At 39.6% G+C, this 10301-nt stretch overlaps 1 protein-coding gene across 2 annotated transcripts in view; it reads left to right on the top strand.

Moving 5' to 3' along the window:
- LOC115153118 (ninein-like protein) overlaps positions 1-10301 on the top strand; it is a 45263-nt gene that overhangs the window by 1962 nt on the left and 33000 nt on the right. The window lies entirely within an intron of this gene.

Here is a 10301-nt window from a genome sequence, read left to right as displayed (position 1 = left end):
TCGTTAATCTAACCACACTGTCCGATTTCAAAAAGGCTTTACAGCGAAAGCAAAACATTAGATTATGTCAGCAGAGTACCCAGCCAGAAATAATCAGACACCCATTTTTCAAGCTAGCATATAATGTCACAAAAAACAAAACCACAGCTAAATGCAGCACTAACCTTTGATGATCTTCATCAGATGACAACCCTAGGACATTATGTTATACAATACATGCATGTTTTGTTCAATCAAGTTCATATTTATATCAAAAACCAGCTTTTTTACATTAGCATGTGACGTTCAGAACTAGCATACCCCCCGCAAACCTCCGGTGAATTTACTAAATTACTCACGATAAACGTTCACAAAAAACATAACAATTATTTTAAGAATTATAGATACAGAACTCCTCTATGCACTCGATATGTCCGATTTTAAAATAGCTATTTAGACACCCAACAAGTTTAGCCTTCACCAAACTCCGATTTACTATTAGAAAAGTTTGATTACCTTTGATGTTCTTCGTCAGAATGCACTCCCAGGACTTCTACTTCAATAACAAATGTTGGTTTGGTCCAAAATAATCCATAGTTATGTTCCAACAGCGGCGTTTTGTTCGTGCGTTCAAGACACTATCCGAATGGTAAATAAGGGTCACGCGCATGGCGAATTTCGTGACAAAAGATTTCTAAATATTTCATTACCGTACTTCGAAGCATGTCAACCGCTGTTTAAAATCAATTTTCTCGTAAAAAAACGATAATATTCCGACCGGGAGTCGTTGAATCCGTTCAGAGACAATAGAATAAAAACATGGTGTCGTATCGTACACGAGCATGAATCCCTTTGTCCGCTGATAGACCACTTAGCAAAAGCGCTCATGTGTTTCAGCCAGGGCTTGTAATTACATCATTCAGCTTTTTCCCGGGCTCTGAGATCCCATGGGAGCCGTAGGAAGTGTCACGTAACAGCAGAGATCCTTTGTAATGGATAGAGATAATCAAGAAGGGCAAGAAATGGTCAGACAGAGTACTTCCTGAACAGAATCTTCTAATGTTTTGGCCTGCCAAATGAGTTCTGTTATACTCAGACACCATTCAAACAGTTTTAGAAACGTTGGAGTGTTTTCTATCCAAAGCTAATAATTATATGCATATTCTAGTTTCTGGGCAGGAGTAATAATCAGATTAAATCGGGTACGTTTTTTTATCCGGCCGTGAAAATACTGCCCCCTATCCATAACAGGTTAATACAACTTGATTGTGAAATGCTTAGTTACGACCCCTTCCTAACAATCCAAAGATAAAATATATTTAAAAAATAATTTTTTTTTTTCAATTTTCACAAGTACCCTATGTGGTACATTTTCACAACTCTTAGTACAAAACTTAACAGCTCATCAAAAGGGCAGAAGTTTCATAACTCTAAGCACATTTTCAATTAAATCAGTCACTTTTTCACTAAACTTAATCAGTTTCATCTTTCAGATTGCAATACATGTTCATATAAAGTAATTGTCTTTTACAATATAATGCTCACATAATTTTTGATTTCTACCATGGCATTGTTGAATAGTCCTTTCTGATTGTCTTGAAGGGCATTCTAGAGCATACATTGCTTCCCTATATCGCACAGTTATTTGCGCGATAGAATTCAGTGGCTGTAGTTCATTTTTACATGTTTTGTTTGAACCGCTTTTGAAAGCAGAAGTCGAATATAAAACAGTAGGCCTATTGGTTTTGTTGAATGCGATTTTCATAATGGCAAAGTAGGACTGATGATTTTGATAACCAAACAGACTTGCTAGTTTAGCTAAAACAGCAACTACTGTAGCTATGTAGTAAACTTGCTAGCTACTTCAGTGGATGTTGAACACATTTCTACCTGCAAATCAACACATTTCTAGTGGAAAATGTGTTAAATTATAGCCATAGTTTAAAAGTGATAATCAACAAGGGGCTCTATGCGTTCTCTGGAAAATAATGCAACTCAGTGGAAGGTTGATTATCCCTTACATAATTCTCTTCTCTTTTGTTAAAATACAGTTTACAATTACTTAAAGCGGCAAAATGTAACTTTTTGGGTGACCTGACCAAATTCGCATAGAAATGGGTGTTATAGATCTGTCACTCATTGAAAGCAAGTCTACAAAGCAGTACATCTGTTCTATGCTTCCCGTTATTCATTTTTGTTTTTGCCTCTCTTTCGGTTATGTACACCAGCTGAAAATTCTATATTTTTGGTTATGGAAAATATATTTAGAAGCGGTTTAGATGGTACCATGATTCTCTACACTATAATTGCTTGTTTTGCGCCAAACTGAAATTAAACGAACTATTACATGCTAACTAGACCGGGCATGCGCCATCGCGTGCATGTTGATTTTGTCCATCCACACCAGACACAATCATGACACGCAGGTTGAACTATCAAAACGAACAATGAAACAACTATATTAATTTGAAACATTCATGCACATTTAGCTAGTCATCTTGCTGTTGCTAGCTAATTTGTGCTGGAATATACATTTTTACATTTACATTTAAGTCACTTAGCAGACGCTCTTATCCAGAGCGACTTATAAACACTGGGTTGTTATTTTACCTGAAATGCACATTGTCCTTTACTCTGACAATGAATCCACAGATTAAAGGGTAAAACTAGTTTGTTTCTAGTAATCTGTCCTCCTTTGGTCTTCTTCTTTGGACTTTATATGGCAGTTAGCAACCAACTTTAAGCTGTGTTACCACTACCGACTGGGGGGTGGACATCAGTTCTTCTTTCAATCACCCACGTGGGTATATGCTCCTAAAAACCAATGAGGAGACGGGAGAGGCAGGACTTGCAGCGCGTCAGGTGTCAAATAGAACTAAATTCTATTTTAGTGCCTGGCTACGCAGATGTGCGCGAGCAGTTTGGATGAAATGATTGAATAACATGTATGTGTACATTTATTTTGCAATGCTTGCGCACGTAACGAAAGCGGTGTGGTCAGTATGTTAGAATTTTAGCAACCAGGAAATGGTGAAGTGATTTCTGCGTAGTGCATCTTTAATCTGACTTTTTTAATTGATAATCACTTAACCGTTTGATAGAGCTATAGATTTTAAAGTGGTTTGTCTACTACAGATTGAGAACTACATAATGAAAATGTATGTCTGTAAAGTAGAAACATATAAAGTGTGTGTGTGTGTGTACTCTAATGTACAATTATGATAATGACTATCAATCAAACTGCTCAAAACGGATAACTACTAAACCAAAATGATGTAGTGCCTAGTTAACGTACTGTATATAGTTTGATAACTGCTGAGCACTGTACAATTATATATTTGTACTTCTTAATTTGACATCAATTTATGTTGAAGGTTGAACCAAATCATATATGGATGTGGTTGTAAATACTAGCCTACATCAGGGGTAGGCATCACTGTTCTTGGAGTACAGCAGGATTTTATTCCAACATACCCACTGGGCAAAATTGGTTGAATCAACGTTGTTTCCATGTCATTTCAACCCCCAAAATCAATGTGATGTTGAATCAACGTGGAAAACTAATTGGATTTGCAAAGAGTCATCAACTTAAGGGCATTTTGACATTTTTTTCACCCAACTTTAAACCTAAATCCACTGACGTGGTGAAATGTCATTGGATTTGTCAATGTTCACATTGAATTCACATTAGTTGACAACTGAACCAAATGTAAATCTAGATCATTCCAGGACAAGGGCTGCCTAGCCATGTATTGCATTCTCCATCAGCCAGTGTGCTTCAATAGGACAAAGTGGAAAGAGTCACTCCTATGTACTACCATTAGGAATTATAGTGTAGTGTACAATGCACTGCTGAAATAGCTGGATTGTATATAACAATATATTCCACTCATTATCTGAGTTCCATTGAAACACTTTCAAGCAGAGAGACAGGCGATACTGTATCAGTTGACAAGTCACGTAGACAATGTGGTCTTGTACAATGTTGCATGGGGCAGAAACGGCATACAACACCGTGCTACATTTTAACATTAGCTAACTACTTTACAATACCCCTATTTCTGATGATTTGTCCTATGTATGTACTGTATAAGGATAATGAAGCTGTATTCATCAACATGCTCACAACCTGCCATTGGATACAAATTATTTTAAAAAAAATGTATGTCAAGTTATAGCCAAATACTGTATAGAAAATAATATTTACCATCTACTATGCTTTCTCTTCACCACTTCAAAAAGAACAGTTTTGAAATTTGTATCTTGTATTTTTTGCTATTGGATTAAAGGTGTAATATGCAGAAATCACTCTGCCATTTCCAGGTTGCTAAAATTCTAATAGTTTGCCTAATTTCAGTTTGTGACAAAACAAGCATGTGGAGAGTCATTGTACCAAATAAACCGCTGTGAAATATATCTTCCATAACCAATAATATTGTATTTTTAGCTGTTTGAAGTTGGTGTACAAAACTGAAAGTAAAACAACATTTTTAAGAATGGAAAGCATAGAAATGGCGCACACAACAGATATACCGCTTCTTAAACTTGCTTTCAATGAGAACGACAGATCTGTAACTCACATTTCTATGTCAATTTGATCAGGTTGCCCAAAAAGTAACACATTGCAGCTTTAAATGCTATTTTAAGTGACTTAATGGTGAATAAACCAAATGTTCTCATAATATTTCATATTTTTTTGTTGTTGCTTGAATGACTTGGCGGTGAAAGATATGTGAAACCCCAATGAATGCACAACCAAATGTTCTAAAAATAAGATGGGGAGCATTATAAGTGTTATCAGTTTAAAGTTTTGTACTTTTTGAAAATGTACCAATTACATTTGAAAAATGAGTAGCAGCAGTATACAGTATAAGTGTGAAAGTCTGTGTGTGCATGACCGGCCGCTTGGTGTTTGCTAAATGGCACTTAAAGGGCTCTCAGACCATGAGAAACAAGATTCTCTGGTCTGATGAAACCTAGACTGAACTCTTTGGCCTGAATGCCAAGCGTCACATCTGGAGGAAACCTGGCACCATCCCTGGAGAGACCTGAAAATAGCTGTGCAGCGACGCTCCCCGTCCAACCTGACAGAGCTTGAGGGGATATGCAGGGAAGAATGGTAGAAACTCCCCAAATACAGCTGTGCCAAGCTTGTAGCGTCACACTCGAGGCTGTAATCTCTACCAAAGGTGCTTCAGCAAAGTACTGGGTAAAGGGTCTGAATACTTTGTGTGTGTGAATGTAAATGTGCTATTTCATTTATTTATTTATATATATATATATATATATATATATATATACACTTTTGTAAAAATGTTTAAACAGTTTTTGCTTTGTCATTATATGTATACATCAATGATGTCACTCTCGCAGCTAGTGATTCTTTGATCCACCTCTACGCAGACGACTCCATTCTGTATACCTCTGGCCCTTCGTTGGACACTGTGGTAACTAACCTCCAGATGACCTTCAATGCCATACAACTCTCCTTCCGTGGCCTCTAACTGCTCTTAAACGCAAGTAAAACTAAATGCATGCTCTTCAAGCGATCGCTGCCCGCCCGTCCAGCATCACTACTCTGGATAGTTCTGACTTAGGTATTTGTAGTGGTCCACATATTCTAGGTGTCTGGTTAGACTGTAAACTCTCCTTCCAGACTCACATTAAACATCTCCAATCCAAAATTAAATCTAGAATATTTCGCAACAAAGCATCCTTCACTCATGCTGCCAAAGATACCATCCTACCGATCCTCGACTTCGGTGATGTCATTTACAAAATAGCCTCCAACACTCTACTCAACGAATTGGATGCAGTCTATCACAGTGCCATCCATTTTGTCACCAAAGCACCATATACTATCCACCACTGCGACCTGTATGATCTCGTTGGCTGGCCCTCGCTTCATACTCGTCGCCAAACCCACTGGCTCCAGGCCATCTACAAGTCTCTGCTAGGTAAAGCCCCGCCTTCTCAATTCACTGGTCTCCATAGCAGCACCCACCCGTAGCACGCGCTCCAGCAGGTATATTTCACTGGTCACCCCCAAAGCCAATTCTTCCTTTGGCCGCCTCTCCTTCCAGTTCTCTGCTGCCAATGACTGGAACGAACTGCAAAAATCTCTGAAGCTGGAGACTCTTACCTCCCTCACTAGCTTTAAGCAACAGCTGTCAGAGCAGCTCACAGATCACTGCACCTGTACATAGCTCATCTGTAAATAGCCCATCCAATCTACCTCATCCCCATACTGTATTTATTTATCTTGCTCCTTTGCACCCCAGTATCTCAACTTGCACATTCATCTTCTGCACATCCTACCATTTCAGTGTTTTAATTGCTATATTGTAATTACTTTGCCACCATGGCCTATTTACTGCCTATTTATTGCCTTCCCTCTCTTGTCCTATATACAGCATGTGCAAATGAGGTAGATATTTCTACTGTATTAGTGATTGTACGTTTGTTAATTCCATGTGTAACTCTGTTGTATGTGTCAAACTGCTTTGCTTTATCTTGGCCAGGTCGCAGTTGTAAATGAGAACTTGTTCTCAACTAGCCTACCTGGTTAAATAAAAGGTGAAATATGTGCCATGTAAAAAAGCTAACGTTTAAGTTCCTTGCTTAGAACATATGAAAGCTGGTGGTTCAATATGCCCAATTCTTCAATATTCCCAGTTAAGTAGTTTTAGGTCGTAGTTACTATGACGTGTCGACTTTCTCTCTATAGCATTTGTATTTCATATACCTTTGACTATTGGATGTTCTAATAGGAACTTTAGTATTGCCAGCCCAATCTTAGGAGTTGATAGGCTTGAAGTCATAAACAGCGCTGTGCTTCAAGCATTGCTAAGACCTGCTGGCAAACGGAGTAAAGTGCGGTTTGAATTAATAATTACAAACCTGCTGCTGCCTACCACCGCTCAGTCAGACTGCTCTATCAAATCATAGACTTTACTATATTATAATTAACACACAGAAATACGAGCCTTAGGTCATTAATATGGTCAAATCCGGAAAACTATCATTTCAAAAACAAAACGGGTGGCAACCCTAAGTCTAAATATTGCTGTTACATTGCACAACCTTCAATGTTATGTCATAATTATGTAAACTTCTGGCAAATTAGTTCGCAACGAGCCAGGCGGCCCAAACTGTTGCATATACCCTGACTCTGCATGCAATGAATGCAAGAAAAGTGACACAATTTCCCTAGTTAATATTGCCTGCTAACATTAATTTCTTTTAACTAAATACGCAGGTTTAAAAAAATATATATACTTCTGTGTATTGATTTTAAGACGGGTATTGATGTTTATGGTTAGGTATAGTTGAAGTCGGAAGTTTACATACACTTAGGTTGGAGTCATTAAAACTCGTTTTCAACCACTCCACAAATGGCTTGCTAACTATAGTTTTGGCAAGTCGGTTAGGACATCTACTTTGTGCATGACACAAGTCATTTTTCCAACAATTGTTTACAGACAGATTATTTCACTGTATCACAATTCCAGTGGGTCAGAAGTTTACGTACACTAAGTTGACTGCACCTTTAAACAGCTTGGAAAATTCCAGAAAATGATGTCATGGCATTGGAAGCTTCTGATAGGCTAACTGACAAAATTTGAGTCAATTGGAGGTGTACCTGTGGATGTATTTCAAGGCCTACCTCCAAACGCAGTGCCTCTTTGCTTGACATCATGGGAAAATCAAAAGAAATCAGCCAAGACCTCAGAAAAAGAATTGTAGACCTCCAGAAGTCTGGTCCATCTTTGGGAGCAATTTCCAAATGCCTCAAGTACCACGTTCATCTGTAGAAACAATAGTACGCAAGTATAAACACCATGGGACCATGCAGCCGTCATACCGCTCAGGAAGGAGACGCGTTCTGTCTCCTAGAGATGAACGTACTTTGGTGCGAAATGTGCAAATACATTCCAGAACAGGTACAAAGTAGCTATAGCCACAGTAAAACGAGTCTTATATCGACATAATCTGAAAGGCCGCTCAGCAAGGAAGAAGCCACTGCTCCAAACCTGCATAAAAAAGCCAGACTACGGTTTGCAACTGCACATGGGGACAAAGGGGGAGGCTTGCAAGCCGAAGAATACCATCCCAACCGTGAAGCACGGGGATGGCAGCATCATGTTGTGGGTGTGCTTTGCTGCAGGAGGGACTGATGCACTTCACAAAATAGATGGCATCATGAAGCAGGAAAATTATGTGGATATATTGAAGCAACATCTCAAGACATCAGTCAGGATGATAAAGCTTGGTCTCAAATGGGTCTTCCACAAATGGACAATGACCCCAAGCATACTTCAAAAGCCAAAATGGCTTAAGGACAACAAAGGCAAGGTATTGGAGTGTCCATCACAAAGCCCTGACCTCAATCTCATAAAATTGTGGGCAGAACTGAAAAAGCATGTGCAAGCAAGGAGGCCTACAAACCTGACTCAGTTACACCAGCTCTGTCAGGAGGAATGGGCCAAAATTCACCCAACTTATTGTGGGAAGCTTGTGGAAGGCTACCCAAAACGTTTGACTCAAGTTAAACAATTAAAAGGCGACGCTACCAAATACTAATTGAGTGTATGTAAAATAAAGACCCACTGGGAATGTGATGAAATAAAAGCTGAAAGAAATAATTCTTTCTACTATTATTCTGACATTTCACATTCTTAATATAAAGTGGTGATCCTAACTGACCTAAGACAGGGAATTTTTACTAGGATTAAATGTCAGGAATTGTTTAAAACTGAGTTTAAATGTATTTGGCTAAGGTGTATGTAAACTTCCGACTTCAAGTGTGTGTGTGTATATGTATATATATATATATATATATATATATATGAAATGTAAAAAAAAATCAGCCGATCTAATCGGTATCGACTTTTTTTTTGGTCCTCCAATAATCGGTATCGGCGTTGAAAAATCATAATCGGTCGGCCTCTACTCTCGACCCGTTCCACTACAGCCCCGTCGATTTGGAAGGGGGCGTGCTCTCCCCCATATTTCCTGTAGACCACTATCAGCTCCTTGGTCTTACTGACATTGAGTGAGAGGTTGTTGTCCTGGCACCACACTGCCAGACCTCCTGTAGGCTGTGTCATCACCGTCGGTGATCAAGCTTACCAAAAAGGAAAGGGGATACCTAGTCAGTTGCACAACTGAATGCATTCAACCAAAATGTGTCTTCCGCATTTAACCCATCAGAGGTGCGGGGGGCTGCCTTAATCAACGTCCACGTCACCCAGTGACTGGGGAGCAGTTGTTGGGGGTTAACTGCCTTGCTCAAGGGCAGAATGGCAAAAAATGTTCCACCTTGCCGGCTCAGGGATTCGAACCAGTGGCCTTTCGGTTACCAGCCCAATGTTCTTAACCACCATTATGTTGTCAGCAAACTTGATGATTGAGTCGTGCGTGGCCGCGGTTGTGGGTGTACAGGAGGGGACTAAGCACACACCCGTGAGGGGCCCCCCGTGTTGAGGGTCAGTGTGGCGTAAGTGTTGTTGCCTAACCTCACCACCTGGGGGCGGCCTGTCAGGAAGTCCAGGATCCAGTTGCAGAGGGAGGTGTTCAGTCCCGGGACCCGAGCTTGGAGGGGACTGTTGTTGAACACTGAGCTGTAGTCTTTGAACAGCATTCTCTTCTAGCCTATTCATTGCCAAATGTTGACCCAACCTCAATCCTTTACAATTTATGCCAGAGTTTATTCAAACTGACATAAATGAACATTCATTGCTGAATATGCTGATATTTCGAAACTGCTGTTACTTGTGCTACTAAACCAGAAGGTCGTAGGCAGTTATTTTTATATATATATATATATAGCAAGTTAGATTTTATTGTTTGGCCCCTATACATACCATTTGAAACAAACAAAATAATTAGCTTTTAAGGTGATAACAACAATAATGACAGAACTCCCCTGCCTTACATAATTGATGCCAATCAGGACCAACTCCAGAATTCAATGCAGGCCATTGCAACCACAGAGGCAGATGTTTTGGGCCTGTGCTGTAATCCAAGGCCAAGGGGGGGAAAATCCAAGCCTAACACGGAACCCAAACCGGCTGCGCGCGTGCGCCATCGGGTATAAATGTATTTTGTCATCCCACACCAAACGCGATCACGACACGTAGGTTAAAATATCAAAAGGAACTCTGAACCAATTATATTAATTTGGGGACAGGTTGAAAAGCATTAAACATTTATGGCAATTTAGCTAGCTAGCTTGCACCTGCTAGCTAATTTGTCCTATTTAGCTAGCAGGAGGAGATGGGAGAGGCAGGACTTGCAGCACGATCTGCGTCACAAATAGA

The sequence above is a fragment of the Salmo trutta genome, chromosome 18, assembly GCF_901001165.1.
Source record: "Salmo trutta chromosome 18, fSalTru1.1, whole genome shotgun sequence".
NCBI lineage: Eukaryota > Metazoa > Chordata > Actinopteri > Salmoniformes > Salmonidae > Salmo > Salmo trutta.
Note: the sequence above shows the minus strand (reverse complement) of the source record. Positions and strands in the feature narration are given on the sequence as shown.